At 38.6% G+C, this 16,298-nt stretch overlaps 1 non-coding gene across 1 annotated transcript; it reads right to left on the reverse strand.

The window, feature by feature from the left end:
• Window positions 1-9,622: 9,622 nt before the first annotated feature.
• On the reverse strand, window positions 9,623-9,751 carry LOC132538526 (small nucleolar RNA SNORA17). Its single transcript, XR_009549879.1, has one exon. It is a non-coding gene; the product is annotated as a small nucleolar RNA SNORA17 (small nucleolar RNA).
• Window positions 9,752-16,298: the final 6,547 nt, after the last annotated feature.

A 16,298-nucleotide genomic window follows, 5' to 3' on the forward strand; every position in this document is an offset into this window, starting at 1 on the left:
AGATAAATATTTCAGTAATTATTGCACATAGCTAGGCAATTAATTTATAGAAACAGTAGTTTGTTTTGTAAATGCTACAAATACATACATTTAACTTTTACCTAATTTTAACTGTTATATACTATTTCATATGAAGTAAAGAAAGATTGTAGCAAACATGACAGGAAGAATAGTTCTTGAATCTTAGCATTCTGACAATCCTGGGTTACAGATTAGCTTCAGACCTTATGAAGTTTATGACTTTGAGCATGTTACACACATTATCCAAGTTTTATTACTTTCATTCACAAATACACATGCTAATATCAGTTTCACTCTATAATTCAAGAATTGAACAAGATAACATATATGTATATATATTTTTATCATAGATAGCTAGCACATAATATGCTATCAATATAACTTTTCTTCAAATAAATATAGAAAAATAATAGATTTATAATCAATAGTACATGAAAATGAAAACTCAAGCCTTTTCCATGTGTAACTAACAAAATATGTAGATAAGATCATATCTAGTGTAATATATACTAGCTACTACTCTTTGATTTTACAAACTTCTTATCTTTTGTTAAAATGCTTAGCATTTGCCTGTGGTTTTTTCCATAGTATGCTATCAATATCACTGGCTAACAATGGAAGATTTGTCTCAGAAATTGGAAGCATCTTTATCACTAATTCTAAGAACTGAATTAATACCAGTGGGAGGCTGATGTTACTGTAATGCATAGAGAGAAAACAATAAGCATTTCTATCTAAGAGCTAAGAGTTCTCTGCAGAAGGGAATTCCATATATATATATATATATATCCCTCCTGTTGAGATGCTTTCAGTCAGCACTGCAGACTGCCTATGCTAATTAACGCATAGGGGTGTTTACTTAGATTATGGAATAGACATCATTTTATTTTTTAGAATAAGTAACTATGAAAACTGAAATTGGTTTTATTTAGAGCCCAAGAATTATGAAACAGTCAAACTTACCCTCCTAATTGTTGGCATTTATTGTTTCTTTCTCAGATGTTTCTTTAAGACATATGAACACAGATATATCACATAGGAAGCATTTAGTAAGTATTTTTCAGCAGAACAGTGAAGAGATACACATAGTTAAAGTCGAAAAAAAGAGGAATTAGGCTGATTTTTTAAAAATCTGTGATTTGTTAAAATGATCTAATAATTAGTCACTTTTTCATGAAAATATGCGTAGGCATATAAATTTCCTCCGAAGAACACATCTCTACTAATTAAAAATTTAAAAAGTGATGTCATTGCATGAGGATAGTATCTATCCCTTATACAGAAGACATTTCTTGCTATCTTGTGACATTTTGATCAGAATAATAGTTATTATATTACTAAGTCTGACTCCAATGATTTATTGAGTTTAACCCTACACCATTGTTAGTCTACCATTTGAAAACTGATAACATATAGAAACAAATGGGTTGTTTCATATTTGCAAAGGAAATGCTTGAGAATATATTGAAAAATTGCCAGACTTTAAATGAGAAATTATATATACGTGCATGTACACACACACACACACACACACACACACACACATGCATGTGTTTTTTATTACCCCATTTTTTCCTTTTAAAATTTGTTTATTATTATCCCAATTTTATTGATTATTTCACTTTTCATTTTTTTCTTCTGTGTCTATTCACTTTTTCTCTCTACTTTCTTAGAGAGTCATCCTCACTCTAAGGGCACGGAATGAATGTTTGCAGAGCTATCTTATTTGGCCCCAGTTCCCATGGATCTTAAAAAAGAAGAAAAAGTCTGCAAGTAGCATTTATGATCCTGAGGGGAAGGAAATGCCTGCTTAGAGATGCTTAATGCTCTCCAAGCTTATTTTTAAAAAGTTCCAGTTGGACCTCCAACTCACTGTGCTCTGAGGTTTGCTTCTTGCTACTTTCATGTTAAAAAGCTCCTTTGTCAAAACTCGGAGGCCCAGTGGTGATAACTGCTACAGAAAAATACTAGTAATGGAAAGATATATTTTCAATAACCCTTGACTTTTATTAGTTCAGCCACTGCTAGAATAAAGGGTAAGTGGACCCTTGATATTTTAACTGTTCCATGTCCCACTCCATATACTTCCCAGGTCAGCATTCTTTACTGATGAAAATTCTGGTCCGGATCTCAGTATGCCGTCCTGGGGAAAAGTGTCTGCAATATTATCTACATCTGAGCTTCTGTTGTTATCCTCCACAGTCTGCGATCAATAATAGGAACATGAGTTTTTGTAGGATTTTCATTACACCAGAAAATCAGCTATCATATAATAATATATCTCTAAATCATATATGTGTATGTATATATGTATATGTACTTGGGGGATGGAAGTTTACCTGAAACAGAGAAAGAACAGCAGGATCTTGTGGACTAGGAATTTCACATAATCAAGATGTCTAAAATGATTTCCATTATTTGTGTCATAGTACTGGTTTACAAAATTATAGGAATCCATGGGTTCAGTTTCAGACCCGTACGTTTTTGTGTGCGTAAATCATGTCACCCATCAACCTTTTTCTCTGATAGTAACCACAGTTCTCCAAACATCTACGGAACAATATTTCAAGTACTATATTTTCTGCAAGTTTGTTGTCATAGTTATCTAATCTTCCACTGACAGATGACTAGATAAAGACATTGTGGGGTATATATTTAATAGGGTACTAGTCTATAATTAAAAAGATGGTATTGTGGGGGCCAGGGAGTGGTGCACTCCCCACTTCGCATCTGCAGGGACTCTGCTTATGAGAGATGAAGCAGGTCTGCAGGTGTCTATCTTTCTCTCCCTCTATCTCCCTGTGCACTCTTAATTTCTCTTTTCTGCCTAATAAAAATAAAAAAGCCGAAAAACACCTGCATATTAGCTGTCAGGCACAGGCAAAAACTAGATGGGTCGTGGGCCCCTTGGAATATTCCTAAAATAGACCTATTAGCTTTTTCCAAAACGGAGACCCCCAAGTCTCCATCCACAATATTCTTGCCTTTAGGTTCATGATTAATCAACAATTTGCTCTGCTCTCTATCTTAACTTTTTTTCAAACACCAGGTTCCAGATGTTACCAGGATGACAACCGGACTCCACAGGGCTGATAACCCCATCATGTGTCCTGGAGCCCCACCTCCCCAGAGCCCTGACCCACTAGGGACAAAGAAAGACAGGCTGGGAGTATGGATTGATCTGTCAATGCCCATGTTCAGCGTGAAAGCAATAACAGAAGCCAGACCTTCCACCTTCTGCACCCCATAACATCCCTGGGTCCATGCTCCCAGAGGGATAAAGAATAGAAAAGCTACCAGGGGAGGGAATGGAATATGGAGTTCCAGTGGCAGGGATTGTATCCTTCTTATCCTATGGTATTGTCAGTGTTTCCATTTTATAAATAAAAACTTAAAAAAAAAAGAAAGAAAGAAAAAAGAAAAAAAAAAAGGCCACCAGGAGCAGTGGATTTATAGTGCTGGTGCTGAGCCCCAGTGATAACCTTGGTGACAATAAAACATAAAAAAATAAAATACGATGGTGTGTTATTCTGGATACAGTGGATGGAATTGGAGATAATTATGCTAAATGAAATAAAGTTGAAATACAAGACAACTACCTGATGGTTTTGATATGTGGAATATAGATAATCAAGATTTATTAATTTTTGCTGCCATTTTTATTACTAGGTTTTGGTAACTGAATGGTTTTACTACTTCTGTCAGTCAATCTTTACTTTTCCTTGCTCTAGACAGAGAGTGAGAAGTAGACACAGAGATGAAGGGAGACAAAGGAAAGAGAGACGCCTTGGGATCTCTTCACCATTTGCAAACCTTCTGTCTTGCTGTCATCAGATGGCCCAGGCTCAAACCCCAATGCTTGCATATAGTACTATGTCTGTTCTACCAAGTGAGATACCTGCTTGGCCCGTTAGATTTTTTTTCTTTAGGATTTTTTTTATTGGGTGATTAATGTTGTACAGTCAACAGTAAATACAATAGTTTGCACATGTATAACATTTCTCAGTTTTCCACATAAAATAAATCCCTACTAGGTCCTCTATCATCCTTTTCCAGGACCTGTACTTCCCCCCCTCACCCATCCCACAATCTTTTACTTTGTATCCAACAACAGATGAGTGGCTGAGCAAGTTGTGGTATATATACACAATGGAATACTACTCAGCTATTAAACACGGTGATTTCACCGTTTTCAGCTTATCTTGGATGGAACTTGAAGAAATCATGTTAAGTGAAATAAGTCAGGAGTAGAAGGATGACTATGGATGGTCTCACTCTCAGGTAGAAGTTGAAAAACAAGATCAGAAGAGAAAACACAAGTAGAACCTGAACTGGAATTGGTGTATTGCACCCATCAGATTTTTTAATGGTACATAAAACTTCCCACAGCTTTGCAGCTTTACAAATATGAAATATGTGTTAACTCAATGTAATAGTTCATTCTACATTAAATGATGAAAAGTATTATATGGCAAGAAATATCTAGCAGAAAGATACATAAAGTTAATGTGACTATTTTTAGTTCCTGGTCGTCTCTCTCTCACGCCTGCAAAGCTAGCCCGGCATCTGGTGTCCTGAACTGCGACTGGCAGTAGGTAAATCCAAGTTATTGTCTAGGGAGATGATTTCATGGCTGGAAAAAGGACCAGAAAGCTATATCAGAGAAAAGAGTAACTCCCTAATATGGGAAATTGGTATAAATATTGTTGATTGTAAACCCCATCGATTTGATGTATTTGTCTTTCTTTAGACTAACAACTATCTCTAGATATCTCCCTATCTCTTCCTTTAGCATACCTTCAAAATCTTGCTAAGAGGTATTTTGCTCAAAGATTTTAATTCAATCTAACTGTTCATAGCAGATTTAAACATTACACTAAGAACATTTTAACTCATGAATTTGACAGTAAATAAAAATTGATTTTCAAATGCATAGCAATGAGATGTATTTATTGACCTCTGGTTTTTAAAGCAGAATTCTGAGACTTTGAATCAAACTACTGGTTGATGTATTGGAAAATAGCAAAGCAAAGGAATCTGGAGGAGATGCAACTGGGAGGAAGTAGAGAGGACATTGAAGCTAAACATGCAAAGGCAGAGAAAGACCTAAGATTGGGGTGGGGTGCTGTGCAGACACAAATGACAGAGAGATGAGAAATTTTGCCTATGTATCAACAACTGCCCTATAACCTGTGCTGTGAATCACTATCCCTTTCTCTCCCTCATGAAAATATTTCAAAAAATAAAGAACATGGGTATGAAAGCTAGGAAAAGCAAATTCTAGCAATGATGCTGGATTGAGCCGCTAGTTCATGTTGTGAGACCTGCCGTTGCCTATCTGACAAATGGAAGAGCTTCTTAGATCCTTTCCAATAGAAATTTCTGCTTTAATTGTAGGTATCCATTATACTTTTTGCAAAAAAAAAAAAATTAAGATAACATTCGTTGAAAATTTTATAAAACAGAAGCAGTGTTCATTTAGGTGGACTTTCAGACATAGTATTTCAACTGCCACTGATATCATGAATTCATTATAAAGCAGTCCTAAACACCTTATATTCTTCACTTCTCAGACTGACAAAAATGGAATAATCAAGAATGAAGTCATCATTACTTATATTTGATATATATATATATATTTGTTTCTGTATGTACTCATTATTCAGATTTTGTATATGTTTTACATGTATTTTACAAGAATATTTCCCATGTGCTATATAGTATGTTGTTCCAGGAGCTATATATAAAATAGGGGTTATGGTGTCTCCTGCAGGTATCTCCCCAGCCCTCTCAATTTCTCTCTTTACTATTAATAAAATAGAAAGGAATAAGAGGGGGTGGCTGCTTGGGTGTAGTAGATTCATAGCACTGGCAACAAACTCCATTGATAATCTTGGTGGCAATAAATAAAAATGAATAGTGGGGCAATAATGATTTTGAAACAAAAAACCCTCTCATATGTATTTACATATAGATTATAGGTATATATCACACATTTACCAGCATGCATAGTCCTTTAGAACTTTATAAATGATATCATTTTCTTATGCTTTCAAAACTTTCCTACTTCTTTCTTCCTCTTTTTTTGTTTTCCTCATCCTTTCCATTATATGTAATGTCTTTAGTTTCCTGATGTTTATTTTTGAAAGTATATTGTCTTTTTTATGTATTTCTTTAGAGTTTTGCTAGTACAAGTTTCTATTTATCTTTCTTTTTAACTTTTTTTATTTATAACAAGAAAATATTGACTAAACCCTAGGATAAGAGGGGTATAACTCCACACGATTCCCACCACCAGAACTCTGTATCCCATCCTGTCTCCTGATAGCTTTCCTATTCTTTAACCCTCTGAGAATATGGGACCAAGGTAATTGTGGGATGCAGAAGGTTGAAGTTCTGGCTTCTGTAATTGCTTCCCTGCTGAACATGTGCATTGGCAGGTCAATTCATACTCCCAGCCTGTCTCTCTCTTTCCCTAGTGAGGAAGCGCTCAGGGGAAGTGGAGCTTCAGGACACATTGATGGGGTTGTCTGTCCAGGGAAGTCTGACTGGTTATCATGCTGGCATCTGGAACCTGGTGGCTGCAAAGAGAGTTAACATACAAAGCCAAATTGTTGACCAGTCATGGACCTAAAGGCAGGATTATTGCAGATGAAGAGTTGGGGGGCCCTCCATTTTGTAGAAAGCTAGTAGGCATATTTTAGTTACATTCCAAAGGGCCTGTGGCTATACTAGTTTTTTTTTTTTTCTTTTTCTTTTTTCCCCTGAGCCTGAAATCTGATATGTAGGTTGTTGGTCTGCTTCTAAGACCCCTTCTGTTGCATTGCTTAACTCTGTGGTCTATTTACATAATCATTGTTTTCAATGTTTAATCCCCACTGGTTCCAGTGCTTTTTCCTTCTCCCCACCCCCATCCTACATACATCCTCTTCTGACCTGACACTTCCGCTTCAGGAGATATATAGGACAAGATTGTGATTAGAGATAGAGAGATCAAACTGTATTCCCGCTCAATAAAGATTGAACTGCATTCCCAGCTCAGCCATGAGTCCCTGGTTGTCTCTCTGACGCCTGCGAAGCTAGCCTGGCATCTGGCGTCCCGAACTGTGACTGGCAGTAGGTAAATCCAAGTTATTGTCTGGGGAGATGATTTCATGGCTGGAAAAAGGACCAGAAAGCTATATCAGAGAAGAGAGTAACTCCCTAATATGGGAAATGGGTATAAATATTGTTGATTGTAAACCCCATCAATTTGATGTATTTGTCTTTCTTTAGACTAACAACTATCTCTAGATATCTCCCTATCTCTTCCTTTAGCATACCTATTCTATTTGTCACATTTCTTTTTATGTGAGTTAAAATTCATATTGAAAGGTTGTGTACTGTGTTTTATTACCTTTGAAGAAACTTTGTTTTTCTAGTTTATTTCATTCATGTATTGGATATTGATGCTATTTTTCTTATATATTTCCTGAAAAAGTAGATATTTCAGTAAGCAACAGTATCGGATTATAAATGAAAATGAAACCTTTTAACAGTTTATGTCAATCCATTAAAGTAGACTTTGAAGTTCAAATCAAAGCAAGGTGAGATAAGATTTTTCCTACTTATTCATTCAGATATAATTTATGGTGTGTTTGTACAAATGGAGTAAAATAGCCCTTTAGTGTAATCCAGTCATGGAATGTTATAGTAATGTTGGCTTTCCATGTCTCTTAGATTAAAAAAAAAACTTGGACTTTGGATAACAGAAAAATATTACACTTGAATAGTGCAACATTTTGCTTTGTGTGTGACATAGCAACATAACACAGTCTCTGTACCAGTGCCCCCCATGTGGAAGGATGCTGTGCTACCGTGATTTCTTTCCCTCAGTCCTGTCTCTGTCTTTGTCCTTTTGTACCTAGCAAAAATGTCATCCTGCTGTGGTGAAACTACAGAGGTGACAAGCAAACAAAAATTTTGTTCTGCACTTCAGTTCTAGTCTCTATATAAGCGACAGAGAAGATATATTACTTTTGAAATTTATAAAATTAATACACAATTTTATGGATAAGTGTATTTGGTATGATCACTAATCAAACATATGAAGAAAAATGGAAGTTATTAAAGCTATCCAGTAAATAATAAATGGTTCCTAACTTCTCTGGTCCATTCTCTTAAATTGCAGCTTTTTCACACAAGTTGCCTTGCATTATATATAATTTTAAGGCACAATATCAAGAGGCTGGGTGCTGGCAAACCCAGCTAAGTGCACATAGTACTGTGTGCAAGGACCCAGGCTCGAGCTCATGCTTCCCACCTGCAGCAGGCATACTTCATGATTGGTTAAGTAGGCCTGCCGGTGCCTATCATTCTGTGTCTCTATCTCCCCCCTCTACTGCTTAGAAGAGAAAATTCCTAATTATTAATTTTGTCCACATGAGCTACTTAAAAGAAAATGTAGATATGTTTATATCCATCTGAAGGTCATGGGGTCGAGTGGGGACCTCCCTACTGCCTCCCTGTGAGGAGGGGGCTCAGGGTTGACCCTCTCAGACTCTCACGGAGATAATGGCCTGGATTTCCCATATATTCTTCTTCTTCTAGCGTTTGCCCTTCTTCCGTAGCCAGTCAACACCGTCAGGTTGAGCCTGATATAAAGTTTCGAGACCTCCTTTGAATCTGGAGAGGTGGCAGTCGTTGACTATGTGGGTCATAGTCTGTCTGGAGCCACAGGGGTAATTTGGGTCATCTCTGGGTCCCCAGCAATGGAACATAGCAGTGCACCGGCCATGGCCTGTTCAATAGTGATTGAGGAGGGCCCAATCATAACGTGCTAGGTCAAAGCCGGGTTGACGCTTACAGGGGTCTGTGATGAGGTGTTTGTTCTTTACCTCAGCTGACTGCCAACTCTGTTTCCAAGAGTCTGGAACAGAGAAGTTCATTGTAGGCGTAGGGGACCAGATTGGGTGACAAGACGTCAAGCATTGGACAGGGTGGGTGAAGATAACCGCGTATATAGGCTGGTCCGGTCGAGCGTAGACGTGGGAAATGAACTTAGATGATGCCGCATCCCGACGAATATCTGGCGGGGTGATGTTGCTAAGAACTGGCAGCTGTGGAACCGGGGTAGAACGGATGGTTCCAGAAATTATCCTCATGGAGGAATATAATTTGGAATCGACCAAGTGGACATGGGGGCTACGGAACCATACTGGGGCACAGTATTCTGCAGTGGAATAGCATAATGCCAGAGATGGTGATTGTAGTGTGGAAGCGCTCGCCTTTACCCACATGTCCCCCTTTTTTCTTTAATGTAAAATATACGGGGGGGGGGCAGGTGGTGGTGCACCTGGTTAAGTGCACACATTACAGTGTGCACGGACCTGGGTTCAAGTCCCTGGTCCCCGCCTGCAGGGGGAAAGCTTCATGAGAGGTGAAGCAGGGCTGCAAGTATCTCTCAGTCTTTCTTCCTCTTTATCAGCTCCCCCTTGATTTCTGGCTGTCTCTATACATTAAATAAAGATAATTTTTTTTTAAAGGAAGAATAAGAGTTTGCTTACACGACAGGATTCGGGTCGCCAATAAACACGCAGTAACAGTTGGGGGCGCGGTGCTGAGTGTCAGACTATCAATCACCCAGTGGCTCACAGGTCAGAGCACTGGACGTAGACAAGCCTCTCTTCTCTCTGCCACCTATTGACACACATGTGACAGCAGTCACATCTGTAACACCTCTAGGGGAAGGGATAAAGATAATTTTTTTTAAATCTTAAAAAAATGTAGGGTGGGCATGACAACGGAAAATATCTAGAGCTTGGAATCAAAGTAGAGATACAGAGGATCTGTGGTCAGGAACTTATAAGGGTGGACGAGAACCTGATCAACAACTACTCTGGTCATCTTGCTAATGTGAAGTTGGATGAACTTAAGTGGGAAGGGGGCAAGGAGAAAGAACAAAGAAATCAGAATCAGGGGCCCCACAAGGCAGAGAATACAAGTGGTTAGCAGGCCTTGAAGCCATAAAGAGGAGAACCCAAGGAAGTAGCAGCTGTGAAGGTCCTCCCTGAGTTTGGTCAGAGTCTGAATATTTTGTTCTACCAGTCCAGATTCATTAATGTAAAAACAGCATTCCTCCTGTAGAAAGATACAGATCCAACTCTTCTCAGCCATCAGCAGGTTGAACATGTGTTGATTCCGGAGAGTCTTTGGGTGGCCTGGTGTCTGACATTTCGATCCGGTATCCACAGGGGCTTTGGTTGGTCCTGTGGCTAAACACAAGCAAACCCTCTTCCTGTGTTGGGAGGGGGTTGGGTGCCTTCCATAGGACATCTAGAGGATCTCCTCATCTCACCCATATTGGGGGAGCTGCAGATGGAGATTGCCAGTGGATAATCATGGGGGGGGTTGTTCGAAATTTTTATAAATATTGAAAAGATTAAGTGTAGTTAAGGCCATAGCTAATTGTATGTTGGGGGGTATATCCCCCCTTTTCCTTTTACTAATTCATGTGCTCTTTCAACTATGCCTTGACACTGGGGGTTGAAGGGGATTCCTGTGGAATGAGTAATATGCCAGAGAGAGCAAAAGTCTTTGAACCATGCACTTGTTGGTCTGAGGGGGTGTATGGCATTTAAAGTAATTTCTGTAATCTTTTATTGTGACTATTAGCAAGAGCACGTTTTACTGCCTCTTGACATATGGTGGGGCTATTGGCCATTCCTTGGGGCAGAATGGCCCATTCATATCTGTTAGCTGGCCTGGAATTGTTAATGGTGGGGACAGTAAAAAGAAAATGCTAGCAATCACTGGGGTGTAAAGGAATAGAGTAAAAGCAATCTGGGATGACAGTGGCAACTACAGGCACACCTGTTGGGATAGCAGAGGCAAGCGGCAAACCTCACTGGGGGGTGTCCCAAATTTTCATAGTCTTGTTAATAGCCCTCAAGTCTTGAAGGATCCTCCACTTGCCTGATCTCTTTTTTTATGTTAAATACAGGAGTATTTCAAGGGCTGCAGGGCAGATGAATATATCTTTTAATCAGCTGTTCATTAACTAATTATTTTAAAGCTTGTAATTTTTTCCTGCAGAAGTGGCCACTGCTCAACACAGACAGGGTCATTGTTTACCCAGTCTAGGGCAGGCAGGAGTGTTGTAACTAGCAGAGACCATTAAAAGGTGGGCCTGGCAGTGTGGCCCTAGTAAGGTCTTTCCAGTCTTGGGGGGTATTTAGATTTTGCGCCATGCCATGAAGGATGGACTTTGTCCTCAAAGCATGAATTCTGTCCTCTTTAACTGCTGTGAGGAGCTCCTTAAGCTTTGTAGCAGTATAAGCATACCAACATAAGGGGAGCTGTGCATTTTGTATAAGGTTTACAGGAATAGCCTCAAGGCGTGGTGGGGGTAGAACATCCATCAGGGGGATAAGTGAAAGGGGGCTGGATGTCTTCTCCTAAGGAGAGGGTGATGCCAGGGAAGCTCCAGGGGGAGGTTCTGGCCAGGAAATTGGAGGTTTGCCATTTGTCGACACCAGGGGTGGGGGATCTTGATCCTCTCTTCCATCATAGGTAGGTAGGGGCAGATAAAGTTTTAGTGTAGAGTGAGTTCTGGGGGAGCCAACCTGATTTTAAGGTCTTCCAGATCTGTGTTTAGCTGTTTTATGACTGCCTCTAGCTCTTTTTAATCTGATTCATTCATGGAGTCTGTCTTTGGGTGTTGGCAGAGGTCCTTGGCCTCAGCCTCTTTGGTTTCTATGGAATTTGGCTGAGCCACACATTTCTCTATAGCCTGCTCTAATGTCTTGGGAGTTTCAGTGCTTAGCCTGATGTCAGAGATGACAGCAAAAAAGTGGAGGGGGAGAGCGAAGCCATCACAGAACTTGGTGCAGCAGGCAAGGAAAGCCACCTGAGACCGGACATCTATATCAAAGATATGAGACGCTGTAATCCAGGAAGCAATAGATAAGACTCTGTCCCAGAAGGACTCAGCTTGCTTTTTTGAAATCTTCAGACCTCTGGTCTCAAGCAGTGTCTGAAGACACTGGAGCTGTGGGTCTCTCTGACTCAATGGGATGTTCCCCATAATGGAACAGCACACAACGTCCTAAGAATGCTTGGAGCCATAGGTCCCTTCAGTTAGAAGGGACATTACTCCTGTTCGCAGGAATCACTCATCTGATTTCCACCAGACTGAGTCACAGCAGGGTCCCTGTTTGGGCGCCAGGTGTGGAGGATGGTTCTCCTTTGTGCATCGACTGGAGACCGTGGGGGAGAGGGGAAACGAGCCACCCCGGGGTTCCTGGGGACACTGCTGATGAAGGCGAGCATGTGGAGTAAACTACCACTTGGGAGATGCTTCAGGGAGACATCTAATTTAACAGGTGTACATACAGGTAGATATACTCAAGGGTTAGGAAAAAGTTAAGGTAATCATTAAGCTACACACAATACAGGGATAAGTCTTGACCTATCAGGTGTTTGTTCCTTAATGGGGAAGTTACCACATAAGGTCTGGTCATGAGCTCACCATGCATAGGCAGGCTCCTCTCTAAAGGCAAATTAGAAGCACCTCAGGGCAGGGGAGAAGGGGGCAGTTAAGCAAAACCAGGATATTTGCAGTGGGTTACAGTTGGCCACATATGGTAATTTATGGCCTTGTTCAAAGGAACAAGGAAGTATGTGCAAGAAGGCTCCCGGTCTGGAAAACTCCATCCATCTTAAGGACATGGGGTTGAGTGGGGACCTACCAACTGCCCTTCCTGTGAGGAGGGGGCTTGGGGTCGACCCTCTCAGACTCTCATGGAGATAATGGCCTGGATTTCCCAGACAGTGGGTCTTTCCTCACAGTGATGTAGGTATTTATCTCTCTCCCTCTCTCCCCATTTCTTCTCAATTTTTTTCTGTCCTGCCTAATAAATAAATCTTAGTTAAATCAAAAAATTATTACTTAGGCAAATTGGCTAGTATGTAGTAAAGTTGAACTTAGAATACAGATACCTTATGAAGTACAGGAAGCAGAAATATTGGACTTTAACATAGACTTTTCATAAAATTATCAAAGCTTTTTGTTGAAGCATTTTTTTCAATCCTTTCACTGCATAAATGACACATAGATATTTCTTAAAATTGGTTAGTTTTTAATTTTTTTTATAACTAACTATGGGCCTAAAGTAGCATCTACTTATTTAAGTCCTGTCAGAAACCTTTGTTCATTCTACCATCTTTTTGAGAAGTGTATTTAAAATTGAATTTCATTCACAAAAGTTTAATTTAAAAAGGAAAAGCAATTAAAACTGCAATGAGTAGAAGTTAGAACAGTTCTTTGTCATGGATATAGCACAGCTAATTTTGTCTCCCTTGCATTAGAGGAAGCCTTGGTACTGAGGTTATCTTTCCCTCTCTCACTCTGTCTCTGTCTCTGCCTTCCTCTATGTGAATAAATATGTCAATTCTTTTTTTATATATAGCAGGTGGTAGCACAGTGTGTTAAGCACTCATGGTGTGGAGTGCAAGGACCAATGTAAAGATCCTGGTTCAAGCCCTAGGCTTCCCACAAGCAGGGAAGTCTCACTTCTCAAGCAGTAAAGCAGGTCTGCAGGTGTGTATCTCTCTCCTCCTCTGTACCTTCCCCTCCTCTCTTGATTTCTCTCTGTCTTACCAACAACAATGACAGCAACAACAACAACAGTAATAATAACAATGATAAACAAAAAGGTCAAAAAGGGGAGGGAAATAGCTTCCACGAGCAGTGAATTCATAGTGCAGGCACCTAGCCCCAGTGATAACCCTGGAAGCCATATATATATGAACAAATTGTTAAATAATCAGGAACTTAAAGAGAATAATAAAGCAGGAGATATTTGGGATATCCATTTTGGAAAAAGCTAGTCTGTCTATTTTAGGTGTATTCCAAGGGTCCTGTGACTTTACTAGTTTTTGGTAGAGCCTGACAGCTAACATGAAGGTGGACCAAAGTTATTATCTGGGGAGATGGTGTTAGAGTTAGAAAAAAAAAAAATTTTTAATTGCATCAGAAACTATCTTCCTTGCCTGGATATTCATTTTTAACTGATTAAGTAGATTTATCCCAGCTAGTAATTCTTATTTTCTCCATTGCTCTACACTTGAATGGATAAATTTTCATGACAGAAGAATATTTTTCTTGATTATAGTCTTCACAAAAAGCATTTTTGGTTATGTGTTCTCCTACTTGATTGATTATATCCCAACTCTTCAACTGCCTTCACCTTCATTTTGTACCCAATATTTTCCAAAACTCTATTTGGATAAGACATCTTACTCAAGAATTATTAGAGCTATTCAGTTTACATGCATGACTGTCATCTAAGAGACAGAAAGTGCCAATATGCTTTTTGTCAGTAATAAGCATCTTCACAAATAGTGTGATTTTTTTCTTTTTTTTTTTAGAAAAAGTAATAAAACTTTTGGTTTCTGTCTTGAAATCAGCCATGACTTTTTGGATTTTCCTGATTTCTTAAAATAATTTCCTGGTCTGGATTTCAAATAGTAGTAATGGAGGAAGGTGCTGAGAGATAACACACCTGAGAAAGCATCTACTTTACAGTGTGAGAGGACATTAGGTGTGAGCAATGCCTAGGAACACTTTAGGGGAATTCCTTCAACGCTGGACCAGTGCTCTGGTCACTCAGTTCCTCTCTCTTTCTCCCTGTCTGAAACTAAAAGGGACAAATTAAAACAAAAATGCAGACTATATTTCTCTGCTTTCATGCATAAGTCTGACTTTAATTGTATGATACACATGGAATTAATAGTCCCCCAAGCCCTTTGTGGTATAAGTTAAATATTATTATACTTTATAGATGAGGAATTGAGATTCATAACTATAGATACAACAGGATGAATGAGTTTACTGCATGTTACATGCATGGGAAGTATCACTGATAATAATATACCATGTGTCCAGAACTTATATTCCTAGATGCTATATTATATGAAATACATCATGAAGAGACTAAAGCATTGGTCATGATCAATGCAATGTCTGCTCTCTGATTGTTTTCCTTGTTAAAAAACTGATTTAATAAGTCTTTATGAAGGTGCTTTTATTTATCAACCTTTTTATGTTTTTTACTATATTAATTAGAGATTCTGAAGCAGATTACAACAAACCCTCAAGTCTAAGCAATACCTCCCCAGTACCACCCATTAGCTTGATATCATGAAAACAGAAAAAAAAATGCAATATTATAAAATGTGATTATAATGGCAGAAAAAAAACTATAGTTGATGCAATAGGAGTCTACAAGATGGTCATCTCTCATCATTTTTAGTCTGAAGAGGGTTTACAAAAGAGATTAAAACTTTTTTCCAGGTAAAGGGAACATTCTATGAAAATTCTCTGAGTTTACAGAGTAAAATCTATGGCATGTCAATCTCTATAACTACTGACTGATGTTATATTTTCCATTTCCAATGCTTTATGCAATCTGTCTCCTATAAAATTTCCACATTTAGAAAATTACTGACAATTTATTCTCTCTATTCAAGCTCACACCTTTGCAATAGTTCCATATCCAGATGTTATCCTCAGAATGTCTGTACTTGTTAACACTCAGACTTTCAAAATGTGCTACCACATTTCTTTTTCCCATTTATAATTAGGCATGAGGTTGCAGAATTATTTAACATGTTAGTGTTGTAATTAATTGAACATGCTTTAAGCACATGTTTCAATGTCCTTCAGTATAGAGTGAAATTTACCAGGGTCACAATGGGCAAAATATATGGTAAGAAAAAGAAATCTTGACTGCACTTGGAAAATATATTCTTTAATTTTCTTGAAATGGTTTAAAAAGATGCTCAGTTGTTTCTTTAGAATTCAAATGCCTCATAGTTGATCGTTACTTGGAATGGGGCTTGGGAGAAGGTGTCTTTCTTATGTTTTAAGCTTGGTTATAAAATACTGTGGCATTAATACCTGAGCATGTACTAAGTCAGCAATTTACCCAGTAGTGCTTGACCTGTAGTATTTGAATTTTAATTGTATTCTGGCTTCTATTTGGCTTTATGTTTAGGATCTACTGCTCTAATATTAGAGTCCCAGAAGTACTTAGAACATAGCAAAGAAGGTATGGGAAATATTAATATAAGTGATTGCTATAAAGCACTTCAAGAAAAAAAAATTCTGATCTCCTTGTTAGCAATTTAAGCATTGCTTTCTTGCCTAACAAAAACAAAAACAAGGTCTTAAACATGGGCTTGTATCTTCCTGTACTATTCACTTAATGTTAAAGCTTTTTTTTTTCTTTGTTGGG

The sequence above is a fragment of the Erinaceus europaeus genome, chromosome 4 (genome assembly GCF_950295315.1).
Source record: "Erinaceus europaeus chromosome 4, mEriEur2.1, whole genome shotgun sequence".
Classification (NCBI taxonomy): Eukaryota; Metazoa; Chordata; class Mammalia; order Eulipotyphla; family Erinaceidae; genus Erinaceus; species Erinaceus europaeus.